Source organism: Juglans microcarpa x Juglans regia, chromosome 7S (genome assembly GCF_004785595.1).
Source record: "Juglans microcarpa x Juglans regia isolate MS1-56 chromosome 7S, Jm3101_v1.0, whole genome shotgun sequence".
NCBI lineage: Eukaryota > Viridiplantae > Streptophyta > Magnoliopsida > Fagales > Juglandaceae > Juglans > Juglans microcarpa x Juglans regia.
Genome location: NC_054607.1, coordinates 15,154,570 through 15,171,291, shown reverse-complemented (window position 1 = coordinate 15,171,291; position 16,722 = coordinate 15,154,570).

Genomic DNA, 16,722 nt, shown 5'->3' with positions numbered 1-16,722 from the left:
CCAAAATCATGGTTATAAAATATCCTTCTATATATTCTATTCTTATCTCAAGTATCTTCACAGATCATCTTATCTTATCTAATACAAAAACTATTTTTCTAATCTCTGAAATAAAATATAAAAAATTATTCAATTTTTTTAAATTTTAAAATAAAAATTATATTAAAAAATTATATTTTAATAATATTTTATTTAACTATAATTTCATATCATTTATATAATCAAACGAGAACTTATTCTATTTTCAAATGTAAAAGATTATAGAAAATTTAGAATTTTAATCTTCTCTTTTTTTATGTTTTCAGATGTTATTTTATTTTAAATATATATTTTTATAATTTTTTTAATTAGACATTTTGTACATGTCACGTCAATAAAACGAAAGAAATAATTTATATATAGTCCTCAAATAGAGATTTATCATACAAGTCGATATAATTATGTCTAAAAAATATTTAAAATTACAATAATATTCTTTTTAAAATAATATTTTTTTTCTTTTTTATCCTTATTTATCAATAAGACTACACACGCAGTCTCTCACTCAGAATTGTAAATAAAATTTCTCAAAATAAAATTAAATAATATAAATTAAGATGTATAGTAATATTTCCTTTTAAAATAGGCCCTACAAGCCCCCTTTAATTTCGTCTTTGTATGTATTAATGTGTGGTAACATAGTGTTGGAGACACATTAAATTTTTTAAATCCTTATATCAAGAAGCTGTTTAGATAGTAAAATAAGATGAAATAAGAAGGTTTTACTTTTAAAATGAGTTAAATAAAAAATTATTATAATATTATTTTTTAATATTATTATTATTTTAAGATTTAAAAAAATTAAATTTCTTATTACATTTTACGTAAAAATTTAAAATAATTATAATAATAAAATAAAATAAGATTATTTGAGAATATTTCTCAATCCAAACTACTCTAAATGATTATAATTATAATTTACTCACATCTAGTAAGTTCAAGTTGGCGAATGGAATGGAATTTCTCGAAGCGACGAAGACTGAAGTGGTCCAAGAACATTGTTTTGTTTTTTTCCAATTGAAAATTATTAAATGAAAGAAGTAACTACACTTTTGTCTGTTTTGATTGATGCGTGTGAAGTAAACTACACTTAGGAAGTGCGTGAGAGTAGCACTCATCTTCAGCTATATACATGGGTGGAGATGGCTTAGCTACGTATTACAATTTACTTCCTTTGACAAGCATAAAAATAGTGTGTTTTCTTGGATTTAAAAAAGCAAACTTCTTGTCTGTGTATAACAACTATCAAAACACCTTTTAATCCAAGGATAGATCATCTTCGTAATAACGAACTTCCTCTAAATCCATTGGAATTGAGTAATGATAAGCTTACTATCTATTTATCATCTTTTTACTATTTTATATTATATTTGAAATTTTTATTTTTTTATTATTATTTTCTTTTCTTTTAAGTATTTATTTTAACATATTTAATTATTAAGAAAAAATTAAAAAAATATACAACTTCACTAATAGTCACTTCTTTAACCACTAAGTAACAAAAATTAAAAAAAAATAAAAAGAGTAGTAAATGAATGACTGAAAGTAGTAATATTTATTAAATAGGGCTGCAACCTGACCAACCCGATCCATGTTCTCGGCCCAACTCGGCCCAAAAACAAATCGATCTGATATGGGATGACCCGGCCCGAGATTGAAAGCAAGAAATGGGAAACCCGAATCGTATACAAACAGATCCAAAAAAACCTTACAAATCTCACTATCCCTATACAATCTGATCAAATCCCAAAATCAACCAATACAAACAAAGCCCATTTTCTTGAGAATTCATGGATAAATGCACAATCTCTTTCCTGAATTTTCAAATTTAACCAGCGCCCACTATTATGTACACAACTTTGAAGTATCCTCACCCAATCACTTCAAATTTTTTCGAGAAAATAAAGGAAAATCTAAGCTGGGAAAGCAAGTTAAAATAAGGGGGAATCACAATAAGAGAGAGAGAGAGAGAGAGAGAGAGACTCGTGATCGATCACCACCCGTAACCCTGAAGGAAAGAGACTGGCCAACGAGAATGGTGCTGGACTACTAATTCTAACCCCAATTGCGGCTCATGCTCATCCACCCAGTGTTTGATCCTTTAATGCTCACCCAGACGATGTCGCCTGCTCCCGCAACGTTGGTAACCAAAACCAGATTAAAGTAACGGAAGCCGTTGTTCGTGAATCTGATGCCTCCTTGCGAATCCCTATACAAACCCCCCTGAAATCTCATCTCTCACCCCTTAAAACATTTTCGACCACAAACCCATTGAAAGAAGAAGAAGAAGAAGAAAGCTTCAGCAACATGATCCTTGGTGGAGGAGCTGACACCACCTATGTGCAATTTCTCGAGCACGGACTCGACGTCGATGTTGTTCTTGATGACAACGTAGAGTCCGGTGATGGAAGCTGCATAGACTGTAGAGTATGGAGATGGCAACGTTATTCTTGATGGAGGCTAGGGTTTTTGAGCTTTTATTTCAAGAGAGTGAACTTCAAGTTTCAACCCGCCTCTTTTTTTGGTCTTCTTATAACGTTATATCAGTTTCAATGGATTCGACCCGCAAGTTACTTCAACCCGCTGTTTTGGTCCAGTAGGATCAGGCCACATGGACGAGGCGAGTCCTAACGTTTTCTGCATAGGCCTAAGTAGTAAGCCTATTATTATCCATTGAAATTATGTAAAAGTTCCTTGAAATACAAATCCTCTTGTGCACAATTTGACAAAATAGGCACTTCTCTATGTTATCTATGCAAATTTGATTTGTAAGATTGAAATTTTAAATTTATCTTTTAAATAAAGTATAACGCATGGATAGTGTACAGTATAAATTCCTCAAAATAAAATTATTCCTAAATAAAAATACTTCAATTTACTTATTATCTCTCTTCTCACCATGGTTCCAGGGCAAAAAAGATCAGTTTGTATCGATTTAAGATCAGTTTATATAAAGATAATTGTTAGGTCTACAAAAGATCTCAATGAAGTTTAAGAATTGACATGTTTTTATGTGATACATCATATTTGTTTTACAATAAATAAAATTTTACAATCTAATATATCATATTAATATATATCAGTATGTAAAATTTATTTATAATACTTTTTTTAGATAAAGTATTTTATGATAACAAAATATACACATAAAATAATCTAAATGGCCAAATATTAATATATGCTATATATTATCATACTTTAATGGTATAAAAAAAGGTAAGAATTGTAGGCCTTTGACAATTTAGAGTGTTATTAATAGAATAAAATATAAAAAATAATTTAAAAATGTAAAACATAATTTAAAAAGATATTTTTACAAAGTTTTATACGGAAAACTCTAACATGTTTTAATGTAATACATCATATTTGCTTTACAATAAATAAAATTTTACAATCTAACGTATCATATCAAAATATATCAATTTGTAAAATTTATTTATAATATTTTTTTTAAATCAAGTATTTTTCTGATAAAAAAATATACACATAAAATAATCTAAATGGTCAAATCTTAATCTATGCTATATATTATCATATTTTGATGGTATAAAAAAGTAAGAATTGTCCGCCTTTGACAATTTAGAGCGTTATTAACAGAATAAAAATGATTTAAAAATATAAAACATAATTTAAAAAAATGAGAGTAATGCTATATACAATTGTGAAATGTATAAATATCGTGTAATCGTTTTAAAAAAAAAATTTACTATTAAAAAATTAGTTCATTTCTCATTTTACAAATTTTATACGGAGAACTCAATGCACTTGCAATGGGTGTGTCCGCCCGGATAAAGCCTCCAAGAGAAGGCCACATGGATAGATTATCTGCCACATGAGACTCGCAGATGCTTTGTTCTGGAAAAATTCATTTCAAGAATTCAGTTGGATAAGAGGAAAATGCTACGGCTCGTTATTTTTTCCCTTTGCTTTACGTGGTTATGCCACCGTGGCATGAATTTTTTTATTTTAATAATAATGTATACATAATATATTAAACAACCAACATATTACACAATAATATTATAAAATAAGAATATTTTTATAAAATTATATTATTTTTATAAGATATTTTATAAAAATACCATTTATTTAAAACATAATTATATAAAATATTATGTATAAATCATTTTCTTTTTTTTCTTTTTTGTTTGAAACTCCTTCATCTTCTCCCTCCAACCCATTTCATTTCGTCTTCCTTCTTGAGCTGTTCTTTGAGACTTGAGAGTATACAGAGGGCCCAACTCTAATTTGCTTCCCTCATCATCTTCCTCCCCCTTAGTTGCATTCATAGAAGACTCACTCATCTGTTTGCTTATCCTCTCTCCCTCGGCATTTGCTTACACTGTTTCTCTTTTACTGTCTTCCCCTCCCTCCATGTTTTCATTAAACCCCATGACGTTCTTAGAACTTGAAGTAGCTCCAACGGCAGAAAACATCAACTTGTCAACAGTCACAGAAACGAACATATATCACAGAGAATAAGAAAATCCAATTTTCTAAAATTTGGAATCATATTGAAAAATATATATTGTCTAAAAGGATGTGTTTTATTAAAAAAAGAAGAAAGAAAAAACCCAGAAAGGTAAGAGTTGTCTGTGTTTCAGAAAAACCAACAAATAGTAGCCGAAAAACCCAACGCACTAAAGGACAGAAGAGAAAACTAGATTTTTCTTCTCTCCTGACTTTGTGTGGTGGCGTGGGTTGTAGAAGATGTCAAAAAGAAAGACAGAAAATAGGTGGTCTGGTTATGTTTTTCTCCAAGTGAGTGAGAAAACAAGATCAAAGGGACGACTTCGGCTTCGGCTGTTTGGAGGGAAGACAATCCAAAGGACAGGGAGGGAGATAGAGTAATTATGCAGCAGATATTTACGTCGTATTTAGATATTGAATTGAATTGAGTTAATTTGAGATAAAAGTTAAAAATTAAATAAATTATTATTAAAATATTATTTTTTAATATTATTATTATTTTAAAATTTAAAAAAATTAAATTATTTATTATATTTTATATTAAAATTTAAAAAAATTATAATGATTAAATAAAAAAAATTGAAATAAATTTAGAATACAAACGTACACTCACATTGACACACGATCCAAGGAATGACTTTGGCTATTTGGCCCCTTTGATTTCGGCTAGTTGGCGGGAAGACGGGAAGACGAAATGAAATGAGTTGGAGAGGGAAGACAAGGAGTTTCAAAAAAGAAAGAAAAAAAATACATGCCATGGTTGCATACCCATGTCAAGAGGGGAAATAAAAAGGGGAAGAAATAATGGTGGCCGTAACATTTTCCTCGATAAAATTATTAAAACACCCTTTTTTTAATTTTTGCGTTCAAACTTCCTCCTTTAAAGTAAAAAATTTCATTTAGAATATTTTTTTTAATTATCATATTTTAAGAAGATAAATTATTTATCAAACTTTAAAATGTGCAACTCTAGTAATTTTTTTTTTTGAAAAAAATGAACAAATCTGAGATATACATATATATATATATGTATAAAATACACTTTTTAATATTAAATTCTATTTTTTTTAAATAAATGTGTGAAATTTTCGGTTAATATTATTTTTAAAAACATATTAATAACAAAAATTATTATCTATTGTCGCGTTATTATTAAGTGCAAGCACCGCAAGGACCATTAAATTCATGCTCAGTAATCATTGTACTAAACTTTTCGATGCTATTAGTTAAGAAGCTTGTTATCAAGCAGATGGGCTATATCTTTCTTTTCTGTTTTTTTGTTTTTTTTTTTTCAAGCAGATAGACTATTTCAGATTATTTCCTCACACGCATATAGCTACTTAATTACTTTTGAAGTTTTAGCAGTTATTTATTTATTTATTTAATCAAAGTTAATGTCAAATTTTCTGAGGCAATTTAATTATACAGAACATAATCTTTCAGTAACAACAAAAAAAAGTAAGAAAACTATAAATTATCAGTATTATGACTATTTCCTATTTTTTGTGTAAATCGATAAAAGATAATTTATTTTTACTTTTCTAAAAATATTTATTTTGTGTTATATATTTTAAAAATTCATAAAGTAATTTACTTTTCCCTTTAAAATTAAGAAAATAATCAATTATCCAAAAAATTATAACAATATTATTTCTTACAAAGACTTTAAAATATATAGAATTTGGTTTTACTAGAACTCACAATATAGTCCCAAATTAAATTTTTCTTACACACATAAATTTTGATCTAAAATTCTTAAAAGTTAATCAGTATATATTAAAAGAACTTGTAAGTTTTTTCTATTCTCCTTTAGGTATCCTTCGAACTTTTTCTTAATTTTTACTCGTTTTTAGTAAAAAAATATTAACATATTTATCATTAATTAGAAAGAAAGATTTAAGAATGAACTAAGAAGGAAAGTTATGTATAAATATGGAATTCAATAAGATCCACCAATTTAAATCTCTCATGTCTATTTTTAAAGCAATCATAGAAAATCTAAAGAGAAGTTATATATATACAAAAAAATCTCACAAAATTAAACTCACAGAATGACACAACTTTATCTAATACGTTAGATTTACTTTTGAATAAAATACATTTACAATATAATGTACTGCATCAAGACAAGTCAATTTGTGAATTTAATTTTATGTGATCTTTTTTTATAAATGTTACTTAGCATCCCCACATCACGCCAACATATGATTTGACATTTTTTTCCTTTCTATTTAAATACTCATATTTATATAACAATATATGTGTGTTTAAATAGAATGATAAAAATGATAAATCATATGTTAGTGTGTCATATAAGGGATGATAAGTAAAAATTTTCTTCGTTTGGTAAGTAAGCTTATCTCAACTCATCATTACAATTTTTTCAAATCCCAACACAAAATATAATAAACAATTCAATTTTTTAAATTTCAAAATAATAATAATATTTTATAATAATAATAATAATAATAATAATAATATTTTATTATCTCAACTCAACTCAGTTCAACATCTTAACGCAATCTGAGATAACGATACCTCTATGAAAATGTTTTTCTTTCTTGAAAAGAAAAAAAAAAAAAAAAACTCTTCATGGTTCTCACTTTATCAATCTCTCAATTTCTTTTTTCGTAAATCAATCTCTCATCTTATTCTTTGTCCCTTTCCCACTTTTAATATATTATCCCCTGAAATGATAGATTAATAAAAATTAAATACAAAAAATAAAATGTCTCAAGCAAATGGTCCCCCACTAAGTACATTTTTGTAATGACAAGTGATTCACTCACAATATGCTGGATGACACCCTTTTAGGCATAATAACATGATTAACCTCATGTCAATGTCGATGCTAGACTTTGAAAGGGAAAATATCCTGATTACACCCTTACTTCTTAAACTTTTGTAAAAATAATAACGAAAAAACGTTTCACTCATTTTTTTATTAAAAATATATTATGGAAACATTAACCCTAAAAATAATTTTCTTAAGTTTTATAAATAATGATATATACAAAACTTAAATGTAAGGGTGCTACCCACCTCCGATGGGCAGGGCTATCCCTTCCCAACACCCCGCCCCATGCAGGCAGGGGGTGGGGTTTTTACCCCCGTCCCCCACCCTTGGGATGCGGGGATGGGGTGTGGGACGGATTCCCGTCTACTTAAAAAAAAAACTACATTTTACTTAGTCTAAAAATTATTTCTCAATCTAAAAATAATTAAAAATATATTTTTAGACCTAAATTATAAATTTAAATTTTGTAAATATGACTATAATTTAAAAGTTATGTAATTTTTAAATTTGTTAGTGTATATTTTGTGTAAATTGTAATGTATTAATTTTTAAACTATGTACTTTTTAAATTTACTAGTACATATTTTGTGAACAAGTCTAACAAATTGTAATATATATTTATATATACAATTTGTAAAATATAAATATAAATTTATATTTATATAATATATATAAATGTAAGTGGGGCGGGGCAAGGGAAATGCGGAATAGAGTTGGGCCCTCCCCACCACCCACCCCCGCTAAGGTCACTAGATGCGGGGCAGGGTAGGGCAGTAGAGTGCGGGGCCCCGTTGCCCACCCGTACTTAAATGTACAAGTCTAATACAGATCTTTTATACAAAAATAGACCACACTATAAAAAAGTGTAACCCGTTTGGATACAGAAATACTCTCAATCCATCTCATCTCATCATTACAACTTTTTAAAATTTTCATACAAAATATAATAAATAATTTAACTTTCTCAAATCTTAAAACAACAATAATATTTAAAAATAATATTTTAATAATATTTTATTTAATTCATATAAAACCATCTCATCTCATCTTATTATCCAAACGGATCATTTAAACTCACTTTTTTCTTAGTGCAACCCGCGTTGTTACAAAAGGATTAAGCAATGCTTGTACATTTGAGGTTTGTTCCTAACATTACTCAAATTTTATAGATTTCAATTTTCAAAAAACATTCTTGTTTCCTATTTTTTATGTTTTTATTTTTAAAATTCTTATCATTTTATAATTTTTTATTAAGGGCATTTATATCGATTTTTGTGAAAGCATACATTTCAATTTTTTTTAGCAATTTGTCGTGTTAAGGCTTAAAATTAATTAATAAATTTAAAAGTGATTACAAATTGGGCGATATATAGTTTGAAAAAGATTAGGTAGATAATGAATCTTTTTACCTTTTTATGACTGACTGAAAAGGATTGCTCAGTGGACTAAAATTAAATACTTTTATCCAAAACTAAAGACGCAACTGGCAATTTTGCTTTGATTAATGAATCCTCCAATTAATGAGTCAGATGGAAATTTGAGTCCTCCAATCAATGCCTCCTGTCGGATACAAGAAAGTATTTCATCTTATTCATTTTATTATTATAATTTTTTTAAATTTTTACATAAAATATAATAAATAATTAAATTTTTTTAAATTTTAAAATAATATTAAAAAATAATATTTTAATAATATTTTATTCAATTTTTAACTTTTATTTTCTAACTCATTTCATTTCAATTCACTATCTAAACTACATCTTAGTTGAACATTTAGATCTCGTTTATTTTCATAACTATTCTCATTTCATTTCATTATTATAACTTTTCTAAATTTTTACACAAAATAAAATAAATAATTTAATTTTTTCAAATTTAAAAATAAAAATAATATTAAAAAAATATAATCTAATAATATTTAATTTAATTTTTAACTTTTAATTCATCTCATCAAAACGTGACTTTAAAGCTAAAGAAAACAGGTTCAATTGAGCAATTACATCAAAATATCTTTAATTTTTGCTTTGATTATGAGTACCACACTCATAAATATCTCCCAGCATCAAAGTACAATTAATGCTTACACACATAATGGAGCTTTGAATTTTATGACATTTGTTTGGAATGGGGTTGTACTGTTGCAAGTTTAATGTCTTCATGATGGACAGGTTAGAGCATTGGTAATAATCTAGCAATTATCAAGTCTAAAATTTAGCTAAAATCTTAATTTTTAACTATAATATCAATTTTTAACTATATGAGTCTACATTAGACTAGCTATTTTAAAGTTAAAATAATAATATAATATAATTTTTTTTTTACAAATACAGTTCATATATTTTTTAGATCTTTATGTTTTGTAGAAATAATATATCTACTCTATCAATATTCGAAATCGATAGAATAAATAATGTGCATACTATGTATGTTTTACCATTCAAAAAGAAAGGAAAGTGTTGAAATAATAAAATATTATTTTTCATTGTGAATAGTAACTAGTCATGTTTGGAAAGGACTTAAGATTTACTGTAGCTCAAGTCTTAAGCTTTGGACCATTGACTAGTCTAATGTGAAAGCTTTTTCTTACATCTAACTAAAATTTAGACTTACATTAACATTTAACTAGTCTATTATCAATACTCTCGGAAATTTCGGAAATTTGGAACAACGTTAATTCAAAACACATCCTGTGCTATTTGTTGGATACCATGTTTATTTGATACATCTCTCTCCTGCAAAATAATAAGCAGGATTCATTTTATTATTATTATTATTATATTTGAGCCCTAATTTGGATTGAGAATCATCTCAACTCATCTCGTACGATAAAACATTCTAATTCAAATATTTTTTTATCCAATTTCGAGATGGTTTATATTGTTTCTATTGGTTTATATTATTATAAAAACAAATTGGGCATTTTTCATTAAAAAATTATTATTACTTATTTATATAAAATAATATCATTACAAATACTATACAATCATTTGTGAGACCCACACTTATCTTCTCTCCAATAAGTTAAAACTATTTCATCTCACTTCTAATCTAAATACACAAAATTTTTAAAAATCATCTCAACTCATCTTAACTTATAAATTTCACTACTATTCATAACTCATCTCATCTCATCGATTAGACAAAATTTAAATAAGTATTTTTAATTATAATATAATAAAATAAATCATTATATTGAGTATTTTTTAAAATCTTAAATAAAATCTCAAAATTTTCAATAAAATGAGGTTTCATTTAAGATTTCTAAATGAATTTATATTTGATACAACTATTTAAAATGACGCTTCTTGTAAACTTTTTGCCGCAATTTAGCAAAATCTTAGGAACATCTATTTTAAAATATAAATTATTCATTGTATTAAATATAAAATCTAGTATCATGAGGTCTTGCACGCACTAAAAAATAGAAATATTATTTAAATGTTTATTTAATGAAATGGTTTTTAAATATATATTTTTTAAAAATTTAAAATAAAAATATCTCATTTTTATTTTTAGGACTTTGTATAAGGTGGGCCTTAGGGCTTTGTATAGGGTGGGTCTAAAGCCTCGTTTAAAATTTAAATTAAACTAAAATCAATTCAGTTCAATCTAATTTTAAATTGAGTCTAACATTCAACCATTCAATTTTCAAATCATTAAACTCATCTAACTCAAAACCTCTTTATATGTGAGACTCATAATTTTTTCAACTCAATACTTCTTTACAAGCAGGATTCACAACCTTTTTAAACTTCCCATAAATATATCTAAACTCATCTTAACATCAAAATATATCTAAACTCATCTTATGTCGGCTCTACAAAACTCACTTTACTATCTCAACTTATTACTACTCATAAAAAACTCAATTCATTTCAACTCAACCAAACATCCAAACAGGATTTAAGTAGCCTTACCATCACCCGAGCCTGGCATTAGTCTATGACAAATGGTACTCTTTATCTATAATTTTATCATATCCAGCTATACTAATTTATGTGCCATATTCTCGATTATTTTTTATTTAAATAGTTAACTTGGCCCTATTTTTTTTTTTTTTAATATATGGGTAGAGAGATTTGATCATTGATTCTCTTATAGTTATCTTAGCCTTTTAATACGCTTTACATCAAGCAATCTAATTGAAGATTATAAAATTAAAAATAAAAAACATCATTGCTCTTAGTTTATTTAATTTTATTTTATTTTTGTAATGAATACTTCACAAAATTGTCACTACTTTTGACAATAAATGTACTTTTTTTAGACCCGAAGAAGACATTGCAATGTATTTTATTTTTTAAGTTTATGAAAAACCTAACTCCAAGAGATAGATGAACAAAAAAAACTATGTCCTTCATGATACATTTGCAATCCCTAAAGAAATAAATATTATAATTTTTTTGAAAAATGATACTTGTAGTTGTGGAGTGTGTAAGTGCTGCACAATCGTTTTGAAAAAGATAAATAAATATTCAACTACATAAAAAAATTAATTTTTTAATAGTGAACCCCATTATTTTTCAAAAGGATTTGCATACTCTACGATCGTATCTAATATTATTCAAAATTTTTTTTTCATATTTTTAAACAATGATAAATTGCATTTTGTGTAAGAGTTAAAAAAATTATATTCTAATAATATTTTATTGAACTTTTGATTTTTATCTCATTTCATCGTATCTCATCTATGTAATCAAACAAGGTCTAGAAAACGGAATTTGCAAAGAGTTAAAAGACTTTCACAAGAAAACCTTCTTTCTTCCTCTATTTCTTTGATTTTTTTTGCCCCTAAAGAAGATGACACGATGCATCACAAAAGCAAAAATAAATATAAGTAGGCACGAGGAAAAAAGGCCAGTTGATTTGCAGTTTTGCGTTGCGCCTTAAATGCTGGAGCTTTCATTACGACTATTTTGATGAAAACTAATTGAAGAAGCATGTGTCCGATTCATCGCATGTTACAATCATGTAGGTAATACACAAAAAATCGCCAATGCCTCATCCAAAAATTATCACCAAACAAAATATCCACAAAAATAGAAGACCATTTGAAACCAACGCCATCACTTTTGGACAAAAACCAAAACTGTAAAAATCTGGGAAAACACAAAAATCCAAATGAGTACAGCATACAATCGAGGGGAAAAAAAAAAAAAAAAATTACAACCACATTTTCAGGATAATCCGGCCCATTATAGCCATGCAATTTCGGCCTGACTTCTTATGCAATCCCACGATTTAAAGAGCAACTATAAGCTCTTGTATTTTTAGAAAATATTTTATCTCATCTCACTTCATCATTATAATTTTTTCAAATCTCTATATAAAATAAATAAATAATTTAACTTTTTCAAATCTCAAAACAAAAATAATATTAAAAAATATATTCTAACAATATTTTATTCAACTTTTTAACTTTAATTTCATCTCATCTCTGAAAACAAACCAGCCAATTTTAGTGCTTCTTTAGAAAAAGTTTCTAATTTAACATTCTCCAATCATCTTATTTCCAAATATCACTCGAACATAAATATTTTCAAACTAATCATTACAATATTTTCAAACTAATTATTACAATTTTTCTAAATTTTCAAACAAAAAATAAAAAACAATTCAACTTTTTTAAATTTTCAAATAAAAATAATATTAAAAAATAATATTATAACAATATTTTAACTTTATAATACTTTTTATTCAATTTTTTTGTCTAATTTCTCAAAATCCCATAAAACATTGGCTCAATTTGGATTAAGAAATATTTTCAACTCATCACATCTCATCATTAAAACTTTTACAAATTTTCACATAAAATACAATAAATAATTCAAAATTTTAAAATCTTAAAATAATAATAATATTAAAAAATAATATTCTAACAATATTTTATTCAATTTTTAACTTTCATATCAACTTATCTCATTTAACTCACTGTCCAAACCTAACAAAACTATCTCACATTCACAAACTATAACAAAACTATCTCACATTCACAAACTATCTTACGTGCTATCTTACGTGTTTTTTGTGTAAGCTATTACACACTTGGGTGCATGCAAAAAGATACATGCCATCACATATAAATCAGAAGTGTTATAACTCTAAAAAATTTTATAAAAGTAAATTTATAAATTGATGTGTATTAATATAATAAATTAAAAAAATAATTTTATAATCTGATGTATTATATGTCTAAAACCGTAAATTTACAATTTTAATTTTGTGAAATAATTTTGTACTGAATTAAGCATTTTTCCGTATAAATATACCGTTGTGTTTGAGAGCACTTTACCCACCAAGTTGTTTTTTTTTTTTTAATTTTTTGTTTCCCCAACAGCATTCTCATTAAAGCACACAACCCAAAACCACAAAAGCAGTACTAGCTCAACACACCTTTCTTAGAGCTGCTTGAAAGGCTCCTTTCTAAGGGAAAAGAATCAGCAACATTTCTAAGACAAATTCACAAATTGTCAATGCAAACTTCTCTAGATTTTTCAAGCCACCCCACAACGCGAGTAGCTAACCAATCTAAAAGACAAACATCTTGTACCGATACATGCATTCTTGTAGCACTTTGGAACGTACACTATTAACGGGAAGAAAACTCAATGCCTTCGAATCGTTTTATCTAAAATGCCTTGTCGTAAAATACATTAATAAGAGGATAAGAATTGATTAGCCGAGGATTATCTTGAATGTAGTGAGGAGCTACAATATCTTTGTCTTTACACCACGTATGATTATCCGTATCACATAATTTGATTTATAAAATTTAAAATTTAAAATTTATCATTTAAATTAAATTATGTCACGTGGATGCATTTGGTATAAGGCATTCCAATAGTTTTTATTTTTTTATTTTTAGTTTTTTTAAATTTTATAAAGTAAAATATAAAAGCAAAAAATAGGTTTTAGCAAGATGTCGTTCCCTGGCCTGATAATGCTACTAAGGCAATGCAGCTCGGGCTCGTTTGAACTTTGGATAGTGAGATGAGATGGTTTTAGATGAGTTGAATAAAATATTGTTAGAATATTATTTTTTAATATTATTATTATTTTGAGATTTGAAAAAATTGAATTGTTTATTATATTTTATGTGAAAATTTAAAAAATTTATAATGATGAGATGAGATGAAATGAAATGTGATTGTTTTTGTATCCAAACGAACCATCAACCACCTTGCACAAAACTATGCCTTATACAGGGAGAGAGAGAGAGAGAGCTTTTTCTTTGCCGGTATACAACTAGAGAAACCTTAATGATTTAAAAAACAAGACCATAAGTTAAACATAGCCAAGAAAAAACCAACAAGCCATAATTTGAACCAAAAAGGGCCTAACATCAAAATAAGGGTGGAGACAATAATTACAAGCACAAAGAAACACAAACTTGTTTTTTCACCTATAGAGCAAGAGAAACCCTAATTACCCAAACCATCAATACTTTTATGTGGAAAACTATCAACACGTGGTCTAATCACATATTATCATGTGTCATCTATAATGTTTAGAAAAAATAAATAAATCAAAATTCTTTTCACAAATTAATTTTAATCATAAAAAATATTTTTTCTTATTAAAAATTGAAAAAAGGGTTTCTGGCCACCACAAATTTTCTAGCCTCCAGCTGCTGGTGGCTGGGGTGGCAGCCATCACCAATGGTTGTTCCTCTTTCTTATTTATTTTTTTTTTTAATTTCAAATCTGCCCAATCTTCAGGGTGGCAGCCACCACGAAGGGAAGTAATGTTATACAAAATCAATGCATCTTCACTTTCAAAATGAGCTTAGAATAGGTCTATTTCTTCGATATAGCCCCTCTTGGACAGGGACATCAAGTTCCTATCATTTTCTTTGAACTTGAAATCAACCTTCTCATCAGGTTGCGTTTGGGTAGTGAGTTATTATCAAGTATTCTGTGAATAATAGTGAAAAAATAATGATAGAATATTAAATAATAGTAAATAATAGTTTAAAGTAGGTGAAACGTAATAATAAAATAATAAATAGTGATAAGGTATTATAAGAAAATGTCAAATATTCTCAGTACCCAAACTAGACGAAAACCAAATAATATATTCCAAAGGCAGCAGCATATAATCACATGACTTTTAAACAAGTGGAATTTGCCCAAAATAGAAACTTTGTTTACACAAAGTCAATAAAATTCAAGAGTCAAAAAGATTGTTTCTTTATATTGTTTTTAGCACAAAAGCAATCCAAACTTTCAACCTGAACTTGACTATAAAAACAACAACTATATTCGTTTCAATAACTTTTTAACAACAACAACAACAAGAGACCTACAAAAAGATCTTTTCATCGTTTTTATCACGTCTCTAAGTCGTTTCCAAACTTTATATCACGTTTAATTAGCACTGAAAGTACCAAGATTTTTCTTTTAAACTTTCTAGCACTCTTTAACTCTCTCTTGTGTCCCTTTCAAGGCCCTCTCTTTTTCGATCTACATGGCATGGTTAAAACCAGAAAATGGCAGAGAAGATTGGGCTTTCAATTGGAATAAAGAGAGAACTTCAATCTATGCAAGTTTCGGACATAGAACCTCTAGAAGCTATGTGCATGGAATTTCATTGGCTGCTTAATTCTGCCATGGCCTTTGTTGCTTTTCCTTGAGTTCAAAATTATAAGAATGATCAGCGGAATAGATATGATGACTAATGCTACATTCCAAATAAGCTCGTATCTCTTTTTCCAATTGTGAAGGATCTAGGGATTTAAAAAAAGTGCTTGTCATTTATATTATATCACTATATAGACCAGCTAGGGCCTGTTTGAGAATATAATTGTTCTCGGATATTCTAAGATATGTTCACATATGTTCAAATTCTACTTTTTCTAATCTCTCATTTTCCAAAATCCGATAAAACATCATAACTTAGACTTTTTCATTATTATTTTTATATATTCTGAGATATTCTTAGGTGCCGTTTGTAGGGGTAAAAACCGACATCGTTGGCACAGTTTTTGGGCAAAACCAACGCCGACCGATGTTTGAAAAAATGGGAGAGCCATCGACCGTATTGGAGGAGGAAACTGATCGAGGCAGTTTTCTAGCGGTTCTTGGCCGGCATCGGTTCCCCTAGCAGCTTAATCTACAGAGAGAACAATGAGAGAGAGAGAGAGAGAGAGAGAGAGAGAGAGAGTTGCATAGGAGAGAGAGATGACGCCGTTTGGTTTAATGCCAAACAACATCATTTGCATTATCTTTTGTAATACTTCTAGTTATAAAACGACACTGTTTCATTTAAACTTAAGTGTAACAACGTTGTTTTGATAAGAGTATATTAAAAAAAAAGGTTTTATTATATCGGTTGGTTCAGCAGTCCAGTCCAGCTTCAAACTGGGACCGAATCGCTGAATGTCGATTTCTTCAAATTGCCACTGCACGTCGACTGGT